This window comes from Bufo bufo, chromosome 5 (assembly GCF_905171765.1).
Source record: "Bufo bufo chromosome 5, aBufBuf1.1, whole genome shotgun sequence".
Taxonomy (NCBI): Eukaryota; Metazoa; Chordata; class Amphibia; order Anura; family Bufonidae; genus Bufo; species Bufo bufo.
In genome coordinates this window covers 256601589-256623527 of record NC_053393.1, presented here as the reverse complement: position 1 = coordinate 256623527, position 21939 = coordinate 256601589, and positions in this window count along the sequence as shown.

Sequence of the window (21939 nt, the reverse complement as noted above, 5' to 3'; positions counted from 1 at the left end):
AACTGCACTGCTGAACGGCAAATATATTTTACTTTTGCCACTATTACACGTCACAAAAGGCTTTAGAACATATAACTGCACCGCTGAACGACAAATATATTTTTCTTTTGCCACTAATACACAACAAAAAGTACTGTAATTTTAGCACTTCACCACACAACGGCTAATAAGCCCTTTGTTCCTCCACTAATACAAGCCAAAAAATAATTTACAACATATGACTGCACCGCACAAGGGCAAATAAGACGTAGAAATATTTCCTTGTAATAAACCATGTTTGTAACGGACCGTTTCCGCAGACAAGGGGTTAAAATACGTTTAGGCGATAAGCCCCTTTCTGAGAGACAGACACAGCTACTGCAGGATACACCAAACTCCCGAACTGGATACAAAGTAGCACTCCAAACTGGAACCTCACGAATAGCTGCTAGCAGACGAACAGGAATCTTACACTTCTGGCAATCGGTCCTCTAACAGCATACAGTGAATCCCCCCAATAACGAGACAAGGCTCCGTGTTGAGGGTCAAGCAGTGGTCTGACTGTACTTCACGTACAGCCTCTTTTATTCATAAACCACAAACATAGTACTGCCCACAGGGGGTTGAAATACAACCAATCAGTAATTTACAACACATACAATGATACAACAGCAACCAATCGTTCATGCCCCCAGAGGACCATAATGAAGACTGTGACATAGGACAACATATCCCCACAATGCATCATGGTCTCCTCCTCTCTGTCCCGGAGACAACCTGAGGAGCAATCCAATTATCTCTGAGGACAAAGGGAGATCGCCAATACACATGTGAGGACAACAGAACAGACATCACCATTTAAACACACAATGGGACAATGGCACAATAAAAACACACCCAGCATTTTCCTCCCAAGCTGACAAGTTACACTTATTATAAATTGTTACAACTTTGTAAGTTTACATTGGCCATACATATAACTTACATCAATTTAAACAGTATAACTTGGGGACAAACCTATCCAAAATTCACTTTAATAGGTTCAGGGGTTTAAAAGTTAGTATATGGCCCATAATCCAGGGGCAAGAGGCCAGCAGCCAGTCCTCTCCAAAACCCAGTGGCGAGGTTGGTTTCGCCACAATGTTAATGGCTGTAACACCCCAATGTTACAACAAGAACGTTTTGCTGGAATTACAGAGCTGTATAATGGCAATTTGGGTTTCCAGTCAGTGCAGCAAGGTGTAATAGGATTGTTCCTATTACCCAGGCTGTAACCTCACCTACTGAACCCTGTTCTACATAAATGCTGTGGAGTGATTCCTCCCTATTCATTAATGAAGGAAGGAGAAAAGAAGCTCAAAGTACCAAAAGGAATAAATGAATAAGTAAATAATTAATAAATAAGTATTTTATTATATCAAAACATAATTAAAAATACATACAGGTGATGCCATGAACAAGGTGGTGGGAGCAGGGAGGAAAAAAGAACAGGCGCCACCCTGGGAGAACACACAGGTCACAAAGTACAGAAATACAGATGAATGGTGGGTCATGGGAAAGTACTAGATATAATAATCGACCCAAGGACCAAATGTAGAAGGTAAATGGGTATAGGGTAAGGAAAGGTCAATGAGAAGTACGGCCACGGCTGTGGTACATAGTATGCTGAATAGAAAAATAATAATAAGAAATAATAATAGAAGTCCAGCAACTAAATATAAAAAGAGCCAGGTGTGGAGTCTCAACACCGGCAACACTGAGCCGTGGGAGCAGAGCTGTGACCTATAGCTTACCTAAAGTGGACCTAGTGTGGATGAACAACCCAGGATGGCGCTACCCCAACGCGCGTTTCGGCATGCCTTCGTCAGGGGGTAATGCCATCACTGTGAACCGGATATTTAAGGTCTCCTTAGACCAATGAAAAAGCAGTACTTACTCGTCCCCGGGTGTGCTTGCTGACTGGCGCGGAGAATCTAGCACAAACACATCCGGCTACCCCGCGGCCGGCGTCCCGCCGGCACGCCCACCTCACGTGACAAAGTCACCTGATCGGGCGGCAATGACGTAAGGACGCTCGGGCGCGGGGTGCCGGAGGCGGTCCCGGATGACGCGTGCACGCATCACAGAAGGGGAGGAGAAAACAGAACGTCAGTATATCAAAATACAAACCCCAGCCATGAAATAAATAATCTAGAGCAAGAAATAGAATATAGTATAAAGCGCACCGGCATACATGTCCATGACAAAAGCATCAGAAATATGCTTATCATATACTATGGAATTGTTATAATACCTAGGTGTATACATGGTAAATACCACTAAATGAATATATGTGAACCAAAAAAGTTGAAAAAAAGGAGAGAAGTGCATTAAAAACCACTGGTCTATAATTACCACAATCAATAAATCCATGATTAGAATAAAACCAGGTCATGATTAAAGATAATCATAAATCCGAAACATGATCGTAGTAATCAACAGATCAGTGATTAAAAAATGAATAACTGAAGAGTGAAAGGATGATATATATACATAATATAATGTAAGTACCATACCGTAAGTATGGAATGTGAAGGTGCGGGTGGAAAGTGCGAGTGTGCATGAGTATAGAGTTATAAATATATAAAAAATAGTGAAAATTATAAAAACCGCAGATCTATGGTCACAATGATAGATGGAGCATAGTTGATGAAACATACCATGATCACAGCTAGTAATCATCGCGATCAATAGATCCATGATTGTGATAAAGACAACAAAAATGCAAATGATAATGTGAATACATGAGGAAAACATAAAAAATTTAAAATAATGAATAATGGTACTGGACTGAGACCAGTAATCCATATTTAGGTGAACCAAAAATAATGATGGCAAAGTGCAGAAGTGAGTAAATGTATAAACCTTCAATAATAAAAAAAAATCGAAAAATCATGATATTAATAGATTAAAATGCGCAATTGCTACACATAATGTGCACTATATTCATAATAAAGAAATCCACAAAAAGTATATATAAAATAAACACCATAGAAATATGTATATATAGTACACAGCGATACAAAAAAAATAATAAAATGAAGCATAATAATGGTAAACGGAAAATAATATATCGGGCGCATCATGACGATGTGTCACCATAAGTGACATACCGTCATGACAATTTGTCACTATAAACAACAGCAATGTAGCAAAAGCTCCAATGGTGAAAACACAGCCAGGGAGGGAAATCCAACGTAATAATGGATCAAAGATGGAGAGATGTGACGTCCTGCAGAAGAATTATAAAAACTGGAAAAGGAGACAAAAATACAAAAAATTATCAGTAAGAATTATAAATTAATAACACACCAGCTGTTAAAAGAAATAATGGGATCCACAGTTGTGGACCCAGCGGCTACAAAAAAGCAGAAAATCCCAAATTATCATTAAGGCCCTTGGGGCGTAAGGTCCCCAGGGTCCAGATCCACCGGCTCTCTCGTTGAGCCAGCCTCTTGGATACATTTCCCGCACGTAAATCCACCTGGATACAGTCGATCCCCTTCACCCTGAGGAGTCTCGGATTGCATGAATGGAACTCCTTAAAATGCCTCGCAATAGGTTTAAGAACTTCAGCTTCCTTCAGAGCTTGTGCATTCAAAATGTCCCTCACGTGCTCCCTCACACGGACCCTTAGCTAACGTGTTGTTAAGCCCACATAAATCTTGGGGCATGGGCACTGGGCATAATATACCACTCGTGTGCTGGAGCACGTGAGAGATTGATTAATCTTGAACACCCTGGTTCCAGCGGAATCCACAAAGTCAAAGGAGCGCTCCATATTGGGACATGCGACACATCTGCCGCATGGTCTGAAGCCAGTCTTAGGACCACCCTGTCTCGCAAACAAACAGGGGGAAACTGGTTGGAGATATCCTCTAACCAGATTATCTCGCAGTGTGTTAGCCCTGCGTGCTGTGACCAAAGGTCGTGTTGGTAAAAGTTTTTCCAAAACTGGATCGGTCAATAGAATGGACCAATGTGAGGCCAGGCAATTTCTCATTTCATCCCAATAGGAGTGATATTTGCTTATAAATCTGATCTTATTGTCAGACACCCTGTCTCCCTTGATTTGTAGAAGTTGGGACTGTCCCTGGGTCTTAGCCCGCCAGTAAGCCTTTTTGATGGATCGGTGGCTGTAACCTCTCCTGAGGAACCGATCCCTCAAATCACTGGCCTGTCTTTCAAAGGTTGCATCGTCGGAACATATCCGGCGAATGCGTAGAAATTGGCCAATGGGAATTGCGGAGATGGTATTTTTAGGATGTAAGGAGGTTGCATGCAAGTAGGCATTGACAGCTGTTTCCTTGCGGAAAACATCAGTCCTGAGTAGAGTTGAGCGAACACCTGGATGTTCGGGTTCGAGAAGTTCGGCCGAACTTCCCGGAAATGTTCGGGTTCGGGATCCGAACCCGAACCGAACTTCATCCCGAACCCGAACCCCATTGAAGTCAATGGGGACCCGAACTTTTGGGCACTAAAAAGGCGGTAAAACAGCCCAGGAAAGAGCTAGAGGGCTGCAAAAGGCAGCAACATGTAGGTAAATCCCCTGCAAACAAATGTAGATAGGGAAATGAATTAAAATAAAAAAAATAAAAATAAAAATGACCCAATATCAATTGGACAGAGGTCCCATAGCAGAGAATCTGGCTTCACGTCAGCAGAGAATCAGTCTCTTCATGCCATAGCAAAGAATCTTGCTTCATGTCAGCAGAGAATCAGTCTCTTCATGCCATAGCAGAGAATCTGGCTTCATGTCACCCACCACTGGAAGAGGCCACTGTCACATATTTAGGCCCCGGCACCCAGACAGAGGAGAGCGGTCCCGTAACAGAGAATCTGGCCTTATGTCAGCGCAGAATCAGTCTTCATGTCATAGCAGAGAATCAGGCTTCACGTCACCCACCACTAGAACAGGCCACTGTCACATATTTAGGCCCCGGCACCCAGACAGAGGAGAGCAGTCCCGTAACAGAGAATCTGGCCTTATGTCAGCGCAGAATCTGTCTTCATGTCATAGCAGAGAATCAGGCTTCACGTCACCCACCACTGGAACAGGCCACTGTCACACATTTAGGCCCAGGCACCCAGGCAGAGGAGAGAGGTCCCGTAACAGAGAATCTGGCCTTATGTCAGCACAGAATCTGTCTTCATGTCATAGCAGAGAATCAGGCTTCACGTCACCCACCACTGGAACAGGCCACTGTCACACATTTAGGCCCAGGCACACAGGCAGAGGAGAGAGGACCCGTAACAGAGAATCTGGCCTTATGTCAGCGCAGAATCTGTCTTCATGTCATAGCAGAGAATCAGGCTTCACGTCACCCACCACTGGAACAGGCCACTGTCACACATTTAGGCCCAGGCACCCAGGCAGAGGAGAGAGGTCCCGTAACAGAGAATCTGGCCTTATGTCAGCGCAGAATCTGTCTTCATGTCATAGCAGAGAATCAGGCTTCACGTCACCCACCACTGGAACAGGCCACTGTCACATATTTAGGCCCAGGCACCCAGGCAGAGGAGAGAGGTCGCGTAACAGAGAATCTGGCCTTATGTCAGCGCAGAATCTGTCTTCATGTCATAGCAGAGAATCAGGCTTCACGTCACCCACCACTGGAACAGGCCACTGTCACATATTTAGGCCCAGGCACCCAGGCAGAGGAGAGAGGTCCCGTAACAGAGAATCTGGCCTTATGTCAGCGCAGAATCTGTCTTCATGTCATAGCAGAGAATCAGGCTTCACGTCACCCACCACTGGAACAGGCCACTGTCACATATTTAGGCCCCAGCACCCAGACAGAGGAGAGCGGTCCCGTAACAGAGAATCTGGCCTTATGTCAGCGCAGAATCTGTCTTCATGTCATAGCAGAGAATCAGGCTTCACGTCACCCACCACTGGAACAGGCCACTGTCACACATTTAGGCCCAGGCACCCAGGCAGAGGAGAGAGGTCCCGTAACAGAGAATCTGGCCTTATGTCAGCACAGAATCTGTCTTCATGTCATAGCAGAGAATCAGGCTTCACGTCACCCACCACTGGAACAGGCCACTGTCACACATTTAGGCCCAGGCACCCAGGCAGAGGAGAGAGGTCCCGTAACAGAGAATCTGGCCTTATGTCAGCGCAGAATCTGTCTTCATGTCATAGCAGAGAATCAGGCTTCACGTCACCCACCACTGGAACAGGCCACTGTCACACATTTAGGCCCAGGCACCCAGGCAGAGGAGAGAGGTCCCGTAACAGAGAATCTGGCCTTATGTCAGCGCAGAATCTGTCTTCATGTCATAGCAGAGAATCAGGCTTCACGTCACCCACCACTGGAACAGGCCACTGTCACATATTTAGGCCCAGGCACCCAGGCAGAGGAGAGAGGTCCCGTAACAGAGAATCTGGCCTTATGTCAGCGCAGAATCTGTCTTCATGTCATAGCAGAGAATCAGGCTTCACGTCACCCACCACTGGAACAGGCCACTGTCACATATTTGGGCCCAGGCACCCAGGCAGAGGAGAGAGGTCCCGTAACAGAGAATCTGGCCTTATGTCAGCGCAGAATCTGTCTTCATGTCATAGCAGAGAATCAGGCTTCACGTCACCCACCATTGGAACAGGCCACTGTCACATATTTAGGCCCAGGCACCCAGGCAGAGGAGAGAGGTCGCGTAACAGAGAATCTGGCTTCATGTCAGCACAGAATCTGTCTTCATGTCATAGCAGAGAATCAGGCTTCACGTCACCCACCACTGGAACAGGCCACTGTCACACATTTAGGCCCCGGCACCCAGACAGAGGAGAGGTTCATTCAACTTTGGGTTGCCCCGCAATATAATGGTAAAATGAAATTAAAAATAGGATTGAATGAGGAAGTGCCCTGGAGTACAATAATATATTGTTAAGGGGAGGTAGTTAATGTCTAATCTGCACAAGGGATGGACAGGTCCTGTGGGATCCATGCCTGGTTCATTTTTATGAACGTCAGCTTGTCCACATTGGCTGTAGACAGGCGGCTGCGTTTGTCTGTAATGACGCCCCCTGCCGTGCTGAATACACGTTCAGACAAAACGCTGGCCGCCGGGCAGGCCAGCACCTCCAAGGCATAAAAGGCTAGCTCTGGCCACGTGGACAATTTGGAGACCCAGAAGTTGAATGGGGCCGAACCATCAGTCAGTACGTGGAGGGGTGTGCACAGGTACTGTTCCACCATGTTAGTGAAATGTTGCCTCCTGCTAACACGTTCCGTATCAGGTGGTGGTGCAGTTAGTTGTGGCGTGGTGACAAAACTTTTCCACATCTCTGCCATGCTAACCCTGCCCTCAGAGGAGCTGGCCGTGACACAGCTGCGTTGGCGACCTCTTACTCCTCCTCTGCCTTCGCCTTGGGCTTCCACTGGTTCCCCTGTGACATTTGGGAATGCTTTCAGTAGCGCGTCTACCAACGTGCGCTTGTACTCGCGCATCTTCCTATCACGCTCCAGTGTAGGAAGTAAGGTGGGCACATTGTCTTTGTACCAGGGATCCAGCAGGGTGGCAACCCAGTAGTCCGCACACGTTAAAATGTGGGCAACTCTGCTGTCGTTGCGCAGGCACTGCAGGATGTAGTCGCTCATGTGTGCCAGGCTGCCCAGAGGTAAGGACAAGCTGTCCTCTGTGGGAGGCGTATCGTCATCATCCTGTGTTTCCCCCCAGCCACGCACCAGTGATGGGCCCGAGCTGCTTTGGGTGCCACCCAACTGTGAACATGCTTCATCCTCATCCTCCTCCACCTCCTCCTCATCCTCGTCCTCCTCGTCCTCCAGTAGTAGGCCCTGTCTGGCCACATTTGTACCTGGCCTCTGGTGTTGCAAAAAACCTCCCTCTGAGTCACTTCGAAGAGACTGGCCTGATAGTGCTAAAAATGACCCCTCTTCCTCCTCTTCCTCCTGGGCCACCTCCTCTTCCATCATCGCCCTAAGTGTTTTCTCAAGGAGACATAGAAGTGGTATTGTAACGCTGATAACGGCGTCATCGCCACTGGTCATGTTGGTGGAGTACTCGAAACAACGCAACAGGGCACACAGGTCTCGCATGGAGGCCCAGTCATTGGTGGTGAAGTGTGTCTGATCCGCAGTGCGACTGACCCGTGCGTGCTGCAGCTGAAACTCCACTATGGCTTGCTGCTGCTCGCACAGTCTGTCCAGCATATGCAAGGTGGAGTTCCACCTGGTGGGTACGTCACATATGAGGCGGTGAGCGGGAAGGCCGAAGTTACGCTGTAGCGCAGACAGGCGAGCAGCGGCAGGGTGTGAACGCCGGCAGCGCGAACAGACGGCCCGCACTTTATGCAGCAGCTCTGACATGTCGGGGTAGTTGCGAATGAACTTCTGCACCACCAAATTCAGCACATGCGCCAGGCAAGGGATGTGCGTCAAACCGGCTAGTCCCAGAGCTGCAACGAGATTTCGCCCATTATCGCACACCACCAGGCCGGGCTTGAGGCTCACCGGCAGCAACCACTCGTCGGTCTGTTGTTCTATACCCCGCCACAACTCCTGTGCGGTGTGGGGCCTGTCCCCCAAACATATGAGTTTCAGAATGGCCTGCTGACGTTTACCCCGGGCTGTGCTGAAGTTGGTGGTGAAGGTGTGTGGCTGACTGGATGAGCAGGTGGAAGAAGAGGAGGAGGAAGCGGTCCCGTAACAGAGAATCTGGCCTTATGTCAGCGCAGAATCAGTCTTCATGTCATAGCAGAGAATCAGGCTTTACGTCACCCACCACTAGAACAGGCCACTGTCACATATTTAGGCCCCTCAACAGTACAGATTTGGTTAAATAGAAATGTCAGGTCTATTTTTTAGGCGCTGGGTGACAGGCTCAACTTGCCCCTGATGTAATATATGGCCAAAAAATAACCACACTGTTGATGGTTAAATGCACTTGGGTGACACAGGCTCAGCCTGCACCAGATGTAGTATATGGCCAAAAAATAATCAGACTGTTGATGGTTAAATGCACTTGGGTGACACAGGCTCAGCCTGCACCAGATGTAGTATATGGCCAAAAAATAATCAGACTGTTGATGGTTAAATGCACTTGGGTGACACAGGATCAGCCTGCAGCTGATGTAGTATATGGCCAAAAAATAACCAGACTGTTGATGGTTAAATGCACTTCGGTGACACAGGCTCAGCCTGCAGCTGATGTAGGATATAGCACAAAATAACCACACTATCGATGGTTAAATACACTTGGGTGACACAGGCTCAGCCTGCAGCTGATGTAGTATATGGCCAAAAAATAACCAGACTGTTGATGGTTAAATGCACTTCGGTGACACAGGCTCAGCCTGCAGCTGATGTAGGATATAGCACAAAATAACCACACTATCGATGGTTAAATACACTTGGTGATAGCTCGTGCTGGCGCACCACAAGTCACAAAATGGCCGCCGATCACCCCAGAAAAAAAGTGATCTAAAAACGCTCTGGGCAGCCTCAAAAAAGTGACGCAAGTCAATAATAGCACTTCAATGATCCACAGCTGCAGATCGATCACAGAATGAAGTCTTTTGGAGGAGTTAATCTGCCTAATCTCGCCCTAACGTCGCAGCTGCAACCTCTCCCTATACTGATCATAGCAGAGTGACGTGCGGCACTACGTGACTCCAGCTTAAATAGAGGCTGGGTCACATGGTGCACTGGCCAATCACAGCCATGCCAATAGTAGGCATGGCTGTGATGGCCTCTTGGGCCAAGTAGTATGACGCTTGTTGATTGGCTGCTTTGCAGCCTTTTAAAAAGCGCCAAGAAAGCGCCGAACACCGAACCCGAACCCGGACTTTTACGAAAATGTTCGGGTTCGGGCCGTGTCACGGACACCCCAAAATTCGGTACGAACCCGAACTATACAGTTCGGGTTCGCTCATCCCTAGTCCTGAGATGTCCGCCAGTGTCCCTAAAAATGGATACATCCAGAAAGTCCACCCTATATTTATGATATGTGTAGGTTAGTTTGATATTTCTGGAGTTGGTGTTTAGTAGCTTGAAAAATCCGTGAAGTTGTTCCTCAGTTCCCTGCCAGATCAAAAAGACGCCGTCTATGTACCGCGCCCATAAAATGGCGCGGTCCATGACGACGTGTCTGTCTGACAGGAATAGGTCCCTTTCCCACAGCCCCAGGAACAGGTTGGCGTACGCAGGCACGCAGGCCGCCCCCATTGCTGTCCCCTGGAGCTGCAGAAAAAAAGGACCCATTAAAGGAGAAAAAATTCCTTGTAAGTACGAATTTGAGAAGTTGTAATAGGAATGTGGAAAAATCCCTAGGTAGGTTGCTGGCAGAGAGATAAAACTCTACTGCCCTCAAACCATCCAGGTGTTGAATACTGGTATAGAGGGATTCTATATCACACGTTACCATGATATTGTCATAATCAAGGATAATCCCCTGTATCCTCTGCAGGAAATCAGAGGTATCCCTGACGTAAGATGGTAAGGTTTCCACAATCGGTTTTAAATGAAAATCAAGTAGTTTGCAAATACTTTCCACCATGCTGTTACACCCAGAAATAATGGGCCTACCTGGAGGTACAGATGCATTCTTACGGACCTTAGGTAAAAGGTACAAAGTAGGGATAGACGGTTCCTGGATAATGAGGGCTTCATACAGCTGTTTGGAGATGATGTTCTTCTCCAAACCAGTATCCAGGATTTTCAATAATTCACCTCTAAAGGAAATGGAGGGGTTAAAGGTTAGTTTCTGGTAGCAAATGGGGTCATTAAGCTGTCGGTACACCTCTGCTAGATACATATTCCGGGGCCAGACCACCAAATTTCCCCCCTTATCAGCCGTTTTATAAATCACATCTTTGATGTTTTTCAGTCTATCAAGACTGAGCCGTTGGTCCCTATGGAGATTGTCATGTCGTACTGACGTGGGTATTTGTTTAAAGTCCCTGTTAACCGTCTTGACGAAAAGATCTATCGCCGGACACAAAGACAAGGGGGGAAATTTTGTGGACTTTTTTCTAATCTCTGATGGTATAAATTAATTTATCTGGCCATACTTTTTCCAACATAGACATTTCTCTGTTGGAGATATGTTCCGACGATGCAACCTTTGAAAGACAGGCCAGTGATTTGAGGGATCGGTTCCTCAGGAGAGGTTGCAGCCACCGATCCATCAAAAAGGCTTACTGGCGGGCTAAGACCCAGGGACAGTCCCAACTTCTACAAATCAAGGGAGACAGGGTGTCTGACAATAAGATCAGATTTATAAGCAAATATCACTCCTATTGGGATGAAATGAGAAATTGCCTGGCCTCACATTGGTCCATTCTATTGACCGATCCAGTTTTGGAAAAACTTTTACCAACACGACCTTTGGTCACAGCACGCAGGGCTAACACACTGCGAGATAATCTGGTTAGAGGATATCTCCAACCAGTTTCCCTCTGTTTGTTTGCGGGACAGGGTGGTCCTAAGACTGGCTTCAGACCATGCGGCAGATGTGCCGCATGTCCCAATATGGAGCGCTCCTTTGACTTTGTGGATTCCGCTGGAACCAGGGTATTCAAGATTAATCAATCTCTCACGTGCTCCAGCACACGAGTGGTATATTATGCCCAGTGCCCATGCCCCAAGATTTATGTGGGCTTAACAACACGTGAGCTAAGGGTCCGTGTGAGGGAGCACATGAGGGACATTTTGAATGCACAAGCTCTGAAGGAAGCTGAAGTTCTTAAACCTATTGCGAGGCATTTTAAGGAGTTCCATTCATGCAATACGAGACTCCTCAGGGTGAAGGGGATCGACTGTATTCAGGTGGATTTACGTGGGGGAAATGTATCCAAGAGGCTGGCTCAACGAGAGAGCCGGTGGATCTGAACCCTGGGGACCTTACGCCCCAAGGGCCTTAATGATAATTTGGGATTTTCTGCTTTTTTGTAGCCGCTGGGTCCACAACTGTGGATCCCATTATTTCTTTTAGCAGCTTGTGTGTTATTAATAATTCTTACTGATGATTTTTGTATTTTTGTCTCCTTTTCCAGTTTTTATAATTCTTCTGCAGGACGTCACATCTCTCCATCTTTGATCCATTATTACGTTGGATTTCCCTCCCTGGCTGTTTTCACCATTGGAGCTTTTGCTACATTGCTGTTGTTTATAGTGACAAATTGTCATGACGGTATGTCACTTATGGTGACACATCGTCATGATGCGCCCGATATATTATTTTCCGTTTACCATTATTATGCTTCATTTTATTATTATTTTTGTATCGCTGTGTACTATATATACATATTTCTATGGTGTTTATTTTATATATACTTTTTGTGGATTTCTTTATTATGAATATAGTGCACATTATGTGTAGCAATTGCGCATTTTAATCTATTAATATCATGATTTTTAGATTTTTTTTTTATTATTGAAGGTTTATACATTTACTCACTTCTGCACTTTGCCATCATTATTTTTGGTTCACCTAATTATGGATTACTGGCCTCAGTCCAGTACCATTATTCTTTATTTTTCATTATTTTTAATTGTTAATGTTTTCCTCATGTATTCACATTATCATTTGCATTTTTGTTGTCTTTATCACAATCATGGATCTATTGATCGCGATGATTACTAGCTGTGGTCATGGTATGTTTCATCAACTATGCTCCATCTATCATTGTGACCATAGATCTGCGGTTTTTATAATTTTCACTATTTTTATATATTTATAACTCTATACTCATGCACACTCGCACTTTCCACCCGCACCTTCACATTCCATACTTACGGTATGGTACTTACATTATATTATGTATATATATCATCCTTTCACTCTTCAGTTATTATTTTTTAATCACTGATCTGTTGATTACTACGATCATGTTTCGGGTTTATGATTATCTTTAATCATGACCTGGTTTTATTCTAATCATGGATTTATTGATTGTGGTAATTATAGACCAGTGGGTTTTAATGCACTTCTCTCCTTTTTTTCAACTTTTTTGGTTCACATATATTCATTTAGTGGTATTTACCATGTATACACCTAGGTATTATAACACTTCCATAGTATATGATAAGCATATTTCTGATGCTTTTGTCATGGACATGTATGCCGGTGCGCTTTATACTATATTCTATTTCTTGCTCTAGATTATTTATTTCATGGCTGGGGTTTATATTTTGATATACTGACGTTCTGTTTTCTCCTCCCCTTCTGTGATGCATGCACGCGTCATCCGGCACCGCCTCCAGCACCCCGCGCCCGAGCGTCCTTACGTCATTGGCGCCCGATCAGGTGACCTTGTCACGTGAGGTGGGCGTGCCGGCGGGACGCCGGCCGCGGGGTAGCCGGATGTGTTTGTGCTAGATTCTCCGCGCCAGTCAGCAAGCACCCCTGACGAAGGCATGCCGAAACGCGCGTTGGGGTAGCGCCATCCTGGGTTGTTCATCCACACTAGGTCCACTTTAGGTAAGCTATAGGTCACAGCTCTGCTCCCACGGCTCAGTGTTGCCGGTGTTGAGACTTCACACCTGGCTCTTTTTATATTTAGTTGCTGGACTTCTATTATTATTTCTTCTTATTATTTTTCTGTTCAGCATACTATGTACCACAGCTGTGGCCGTACTTCTCATTGACCTTTCCTTACCCTATACCCATTTACCTTCTACATTTGGTCCTTGGGTCGATTATTATATCTAGTACTTTCCCATGACCCACCATTCATCTGTATTTTTGTACTTTGTGACCTGTGTGTTCTCCCAGGGTGACGCCTGTTCTTTTTTCCTCCCTGCTCCCACCACCTTGTTCATGGCATCACCTGTATGTATTTTTAATTATGCTTTGATATAATAAAATACTTATTTATTAATTATTTACTTATTCATTTATTCTTTTTGGTACTTTGAGCTTCTTTTCTCCTTCCTTCATTATTGCATTCGGAGCTTGTACCGAGTTACCTCTAAATACACGGGTGCCCCATTGCGTTCACATTTGGTAGGCACTGTCCTCCATTCGTTTTTGGGACACCCGGGGTCTTCTCTCTCTTTCTCCCTATTCATTAACCTACACTTTGAATAATTTTTCCCTGCACTTGTAAATCTTTTTTTTTTTTAGCACAATAAAGTTTTTTCTAGCACTGTCCCTAGCACCTGCTGGCATCTCTCCCAGCACTAAGTACACTGGAAAATGTCAAAATCCAAGATGGCTGAGGCTATTTATTAGGCTGTGACATTACAGGGCTGGCTGGCTGCTGATTGGCTGCATGCATGGCATTATGGGTGATTACGCCTTCCCAGAGTTCCTTGCTCCCTGTCCTACTACGTGCAGCAGCCATTTTAGCAAAAAATGTGATTCATTACCACAAAGCGTGAGGAAATTTGGAAGGAAAATTTTCCACAATCATGAAGTACAAAGTATCGCGAGAAAACATTCTAATGGTTTGGATAAGTAAAAGCATTTAGAAGTTATTAACTTATTCCTTAGGGCTCATGTACACAAATTTTTTTTCTTTCAGTTTCCGTTCCGTTTTTTATGCGGAACCATTAATTTCAATGGGTCTGTAAAAAAAAAAAATGTTTTTGGTCCCTTTATGTTCTACAAAAAAATTTAATAAAAAGTGATCAAAAAGTCATACACACCCTAGAAAAATATCAATGAAAAGTTCAGATCGCCCTGCAAAAAATTTGCCCCCATACAGCTCCGTACACATAATTGCAAAAAAGTTATAGGGGTCAAAATATGCCGCTGACAATATAAAACAGATTTTTTCCCACTTTAATTTTTTTATCACTATCAAAACGCAAGAAAAACTATACATAAGGTATCACCGGATTCGTACTGACCTGTAGAATAAAAGTAATCAGTAAGTTTTATCGCACATTGAACTTAGTGAAAAAAAAAAACTCGTAAAACTGTGGTGGAATTGCTTTTTTTTGCAATTTCACCCCATTTGGAATTTTTTTCCTGCTTCCCACTACATCATATGCAATATTAAATGGTGGCGTTGGAAAGTACTAAAAACTGTGAACAGACAGAAAAAAGCTATGGCTCTGGGAAGGCAGGGAGTGCAAAGCGAAAACGCAAAAAAAAACTCCGGGCCTTAAAGGGTTAAGGCCTTTCAGGAGCCAATCCAATTTAAAAAAACATACATACTCACCTTATCCATTTGATCGCGAAGAGGCTGTCACTGCCATCTTGATTGAAGACACCACTCAAAATCTTGCGCGGTGACGTGATGACATCATGCTGGCTGGGCACTGTGACGGCATTGCACACATCACCACACACAAGATTTCGCAATTAGGATAGCAGTGATGGCCTCTTTTGAGCGCAAATCGATGAGGTGAGTATGTATTTGTTTATTTATTTTTTGTACCATTTCAGGAAAAATTGATTTGCGATGAATTAAATTTTTCCTAAAAGGTCTCCCATGCAGCGAAGAGCAGAACCTTGGATCTCACATGACAGCTGGGCTCCTGCTCTAACAGCCTGAATCAGCAGCAGAGATGATCCTGGCCTTTTAACCCCTTAGATGCCACAGTCAATAGTGATTGCTGTATGTAAGTGATTTCAAAGTGAGCAAATTCCATTTGCCAGGCATTGGCACTGCTGTAAATGACATTGTGGGGTACTGATGTCTTCACATTGCATATGGTAAGAATATATTTTTTTAAACTGATTGTTTAACAATTCTGTCATTGTTGTGATTGCGATGATGCATGTGTAATAGCAAATTAATTTTCTTATACAGCATTTAATGGTAGATTACCTTTTAGTAGGAGTAGAATGTCATGACAGCAACGACAAATGCTTGCTGCTGAATCTGAATGACATTCTATGTGCAATACGAACTTTAGTTAGCTTTGATTTCAATACTGTGAAATGTTATTCTAACTACAGTTGACAGCATTTACACCTTTTTATGTTACATGTCTTTATCCAGCTCCTGACAACTCAATCAGTTTGCGTCTTACAGAGTATGGATTGAATTTTCAATGTACCATATATATTATCAGCTTTTTAAAGCCAAGTAATTTTTGTGGTGAATAATGAAATTCTACTCATTAAATGGATATTGATCTGTGGAACGTGAACTGATGACTTTATACTCATTATGGATATACTTACAGAGGCTTAAAGAAAATCTATTTCATTTGTAGGCTATGAATATTTGAGTGTGGTCTCTGGACCATGTTAACTAAATGGTTTGTTTTCAAATTTTATAAATGAAGCTATATATATATATATATATATATATATATATATATATATATGTATGTATATATATATATATATATATATATACAGTTGTGTTCAAAATTATTCAACCCCCAATGCTGTAAAGGGTTTTAAGGGAATTTAGTGTACATTTGTAATTGTGTTCAGAATGAAATCTTACAAGGACTTTTTAAAGAACCAAATACAACTAAAATGACATCAACTGTTTTTGTAATACAGTATAAAATGTGTTTTTTTTGTGATTTCTTCATTGACACAATTATTCAACCCCTTAAAGACTACCACTCTTAAGAACAGAGGTTCATTCAAGTGTTTTCGATCAGGTATGGAAAACACCTGTGGATGTCAAGGAGCAGCAATCAAGCATAATAAGCACCAATTAGGCAGATTTAAAAGGACTGTGATACTCAGCTCCTTCTAGACATTTACTGGTGTGTTTACAAATATGGTGAAGTCAAGAGAATGGTCCAGGAAGACAAGAGAAGAGGTGATTTCTCTTCACAGGAAGGGCAATGACTATAAGAAGATTGCAAAGATGTTAAACATACCAAGAGACACCATAGGAAGCATCATTTGCAAATTCAAGGCAAAGGGCACTGTTGAAACGCTACCTGGTCGTGGCAGAAAGAAGATGCTGACTTCGACTGCTGTGCGCTACCTGAAGCGCAAAGTGGAGAAAAGTCCCCGTGTGACTGCTGAGGAACTGAAAAAAGATTTGTCAGATGTGGGTACTAAAGTTTCAGCTCAGACAATAAGGCGCACACTGCGTAATGAAGGCCTCCATGCCAGAACTCCCAGGCGCACCCCCTTGCTGTCTCCAAAGAATAAGAAGAGTCGACTGCAGTATGCCAAAAGTCATGTGGACAAACCACAAAAGTTTTGGGATAGTGTTCTGTGGACTGATGAAACTAAATTAGAACTGTTTGGGCCCATGGATCAATGCTATGTTTGGAGGAGGAAGAACAAGGCCTATGAAGAAAAGAACACCTTGCCTACTGTGAAGCATGGTGGGGGGTCAATCATGCTTTGGGGCTGTTTTGCTTCTACAGGTACAGGGAAGCTTCAGCGTGTGCAAGGTACCATGAATTCTCTTCAGTACCAGGAGATATTGGATGAAAATGTGATGCAGTCCGTCACAAACCTGAGGCTCGGGAGACGTTGGACCTTTCAACAGGACAATGATCCCAAGCATACCTCCAAGTCCACTAGAGCATGGTTGCAGATTAAAGGCTGGAACATTTTGAAGTGGCCATCGCAGTCACCAGACTTAAATCCGATTGAGAACCTCTGGTGGGACTTAAAGAAAGCAGTTGCAGCGCGCAAGCCTAAGAATGTGACTGAACTGGAGGCTTTTGCCCATGAAGAATGGGCGAAGATACCCGTAGATCGCTGCAAGACACTTGTGTCAAGCTATGCTTCACGTTTAAAAGCTGTTATAACTGGAAAAGGATGTTGTACTAAGTACTAAGATTGAATGTTACTTGGGGGTTGAATAAAACTGATAATGATATGAGCACAGAAAATACATTTGTGGTTATTTCATTATAAATGTTATGTTATATTTGTCTGACTTACAAGTGCCTCTTTGATTTAATTGTAAACAAGATGACTGAACTGATCAAAATCAATGTCAAACTGGCCAAAACACTCAATTTCAGTGGTGGTTGAATAATTTTGAACACAACTGTATATATATAGTGGGGATTTGCTCTGGTAGACAGGCTAGAGGACGCAGCACAGAGGAAACCACAAAGTCTTTAACTTAAACAGTTCAGTGTTTTATTCACACAAAGGGAAAAATCAAAAGTAATGGTTTATAGTTTTGGTGTTTGTTCACACCATAAAAATTCCACAGAACAAAAAACTTTACCTGGTCAGCAGTTTTTCCACCCACAGTCCACAACAGGCTTTAGGGCCTGTTTCCCAGCAGGCATCTCTCAGCCCTTTAGCACGGCACAAGTTCTCAGTTCCAAAAACACAGAGAGAATGACAGCGCTCCACTGTCAGATGGAGGATAATCCACACCCAGCTTAGACTGCTTGCTGGGTTTTATATAGGCCAATAAAGACCCAGCCTGGAGCGTGGGGAGAAGCCACCCACCCACCCAGCACTTTGGCGACTCCCAGTAAAAGCCGGCCCAGATCGGCTTTACAGCCACACCAACAACAAACAGTGTCAACCAGCACTAGCTGCCGCTGACACTTAAAACTACCGGCTCTTACCTCACCGAGGCTAGAAATCTCGGTCACACATACCATCCATCAATGAGGGCCCCTTCCTACAATATATATATAATCTTTATTAGAAATAAGACATATACAATAAAAATATAATTCTTCAGTTAATAAATTTCTATATTTTTTTATTTTAATCATCCTCTTCCTAAGGGCTCATTCACACGACCGTGGTTTGATTCTGCAACCGAGATGCATTTTTTGCGGCTCGGTGTCACGGATGATGTTGCAGATAGCTGGAAGTTATGGATAAACATCCGACTGGCTTGATCCCAAACTAAGGAGCATAAAGGTGACCCCTATGAAACCCTAAGAGCTCACCCTGACTGCTATGCCCATGCAAAGGTCTTTATGGTAGACGATGGCATGCCCCCGTACCTTACTATGTGACACCTGAAAACCCCATAATAGTGAGGGGACACGACCACCGGCTCCCTGCACTTAATTCGGATGGAGTCAGGGTCACCTACAATCAAGCCAGTGTCATGACCGGCGTGCCGATCACATACGTGATGCAAAGGGAGGGAAATGGGAAGGCCCTGTCTAAGGGAGAGGGAAAGGTGGTGACCCCTAACTCACCTTGAGGCTGGCACCTGACTGCCCTGACGTCCCTAGACGGGTTTCTCACCCGTATGCCGATCACGTGCCTAAACCCTGGCTTTCCCTGAGATGAGCCCTACGTAGTGAATAGGGCGGTGGAACACTAGTCCGCACCACTAACACTAAAGGGAAACACCAAGGAGAGGACAGACAATACAGACAAACATATAATCCCAGGTGGGCGACAACAGCGGACAACAAAAGCCCAACAGGGATCCGGAGGGTAACGCTCTGGAACAACAACCAGGAATTTAGAAGTCCAGGCAGGAAGCTCTATATCTGGCAACCAGAGAAGTGAGAGATGGGAATATAAGGAGGTTGGGATTGCTGGACAAGAAACAGCTGAGGAGGAGAAGCTACGGATCCCTGAGTGAGCCAAAAAGGATTGCAAGGCAAACCCAGAAAGCTACCATTAAGAAACAGCACTGTCTTTAGACATAGAGCGCGCAGCCACCCGCTGCGACTTCCTGACCCCGGGTATAACTGAGTCAGATGTGGCTCTTGACACCCTCGTGACAGTACCCCCCTTTCCACGAGGGGCCTCCGGACACTCAGGACTAGGTCTCTCAGGATGAGAGGCATGAAAAGCCCGAACTAACCTGTCGGCGTTTACCTCAGACGCTGGGACCCACATTCTTTCCTCGGGACCATAACCCCTCCAATGCACCAGATATTGAAGAGAGCGGCGGACCCGACGAGAATCAACAATTTTGGATATTTGAAACTCTAGATTACCATCAACAACAACAGGAGGGGGTGGCAGCGGTGACGGTTCTAGAGGTGGAACGCACTTTTTGAGTAGGACTTATGGAAGACATTATGGATTTTAAAAGTTTGAGGTAGCTCCAGGCGAAAAGCCACGGGGTTAATGATGGCTACTATTTTGTAAGGACCAATGAACCTAGGACCCAGTTTCCAAGAGGGAACCTTTAACTTAATATTCCTAGTAGATAACCACACATTGTCATTCACTCCTAGATCCGGACCTGGCGACCGTTTCTTATCAGCCATGCATTTATATTTACCTCCCATATTTTTCAAGTTAGCTTGCACCTTCTGCCATACAGATGAAAGAGATGACGAAAACCGTTCCTCTTCGGGAACCCCAGAAGACCCCCCCTCTTTGAAAGTACAGAATTGTGGATGAAAACCATATGCACCAAGAAATGGTGACTTGCCAGTGGATTCCTGACGGCGATTATTTATAGCAAACTCGGCTAACGGTAAATATCATGACCACACCTCTTGGTTTTCAGACACAAAACACCTTAGATATGTCTCAAGGTTTTGGTTGGTACGCTCAGTCTGTCCATTCGACTGAGGATGGAAAGCTGAGGAAAAGGACAAGTGTACCCCCAAACGGGAACAAAAAGCTTTCCAAAACTTAGAAATAAACTGGGTTCCCCGATCCGAAACCACATCGGAAGGGACCCCGTGAAGCTTCATGATTTCACTGATGAATACCTGAGCAAGAGTCTTAGCATTAGGTAGTGTGAGTAACGCAATAAAGTGTACCATTTTTCTAAACCTGTCTACTACTACCAGGATAACTGTTTTATCCGCAGACAAAGGTAAGTCAGTGATGAAATTCATTGACAGATGTGTCCATGGCCTATTGGGAATGACAAGTGGCAATAAAGACCCTACGGGACGTGTATGAGAGACTTTGGACTAATGGATTTTGAGTAGACACAAAATCCATTACATCCGGACGCAACCTTGGCCACCAAAAACGACGAGACAATAGCTCCAAGGTTGCTACCGGGTGCCCAGCAAGTGCCGAATTATGATGTTCCTTTAATAATTCGAGACGCAGGTTTAACGGTACAAACAATTTCTCTGAGGGGCAAGAGACCGGGGCGTCCCCCTGGGCCTCTAACACCTTCCCCTCCAGAACAGAGTGTACAGCCGAGACAACCACTCCTCTTTGTAGAATGGGTACCGGATCACCCACATTACCCCCTCCAGGGAAACTACGAGATAATGCATCTGCCTTGGTATTTTTTTCCCCAGGACGATAGGTGATGAAAAAGTTAAACCTGGTAAAAAATAGCGACCACCTAGCTTGTCTAGGGGTGAGACGCTTAGCTGATCCGAGGTACAGAAGGTTTTTGTGGTCCGTAATCACCGTGACGGGGTGGATTGCCCCCTCTAAAAAGTGACGACATTCTTCAAACGCTAGTTTAATAGCTAATAGTTCCCTATTGCCAATATCATAGTTCTTCTCTGCTGCAGATAGTTTTTTAGAAAAGAAAGCGCAAGGATGCCATTTGCCAGGAGACGGACCCTGAGACAGTACAGCCCACACTCCCACCTCTGACGCATCTACTTCAACAATAAAAGGCTGGGAGACATCCGGTTGGATTAGTACAGGTGCCGAGGTAAACCTCTCCTTTAGAGAGGAAAATGCAATTTTAGCGGCGTCAGACCATTTAGAAAAATCAGTCCCCTTCCTAGTCCTGTCAGTAAGGGGTTTGACAATCACCGAATAATTTTTAATGAACTTTCTATAGAAATTTGCGAAACCCAAGAAACATTGCAGTGCTTTAAGGTTCTCAGGAAGATCCCAATCTAAAATTGCCTGGACCTTCCTAGGATCCATACGGAAACCTGAAACAGATAATAGATATCCCAGGAACTGTATTTCCTGAACGGCGAAGACACACTTTTCAACTTTCGCATATAATTTATTAGTCCGTAGGACCTGCAGTACCTGTCTGACATGTACCTCATGTGTTTTCAGATCAGACGAATAAATTAAAATATCATCTAGGTATATCACCACAAACCTGCCGATAAGATGACTAAAAATGTCATTAAAGAAATGTTGGAAGACAGCAGGAGCATTGGTTAGACCGAAAGGCATGACTAG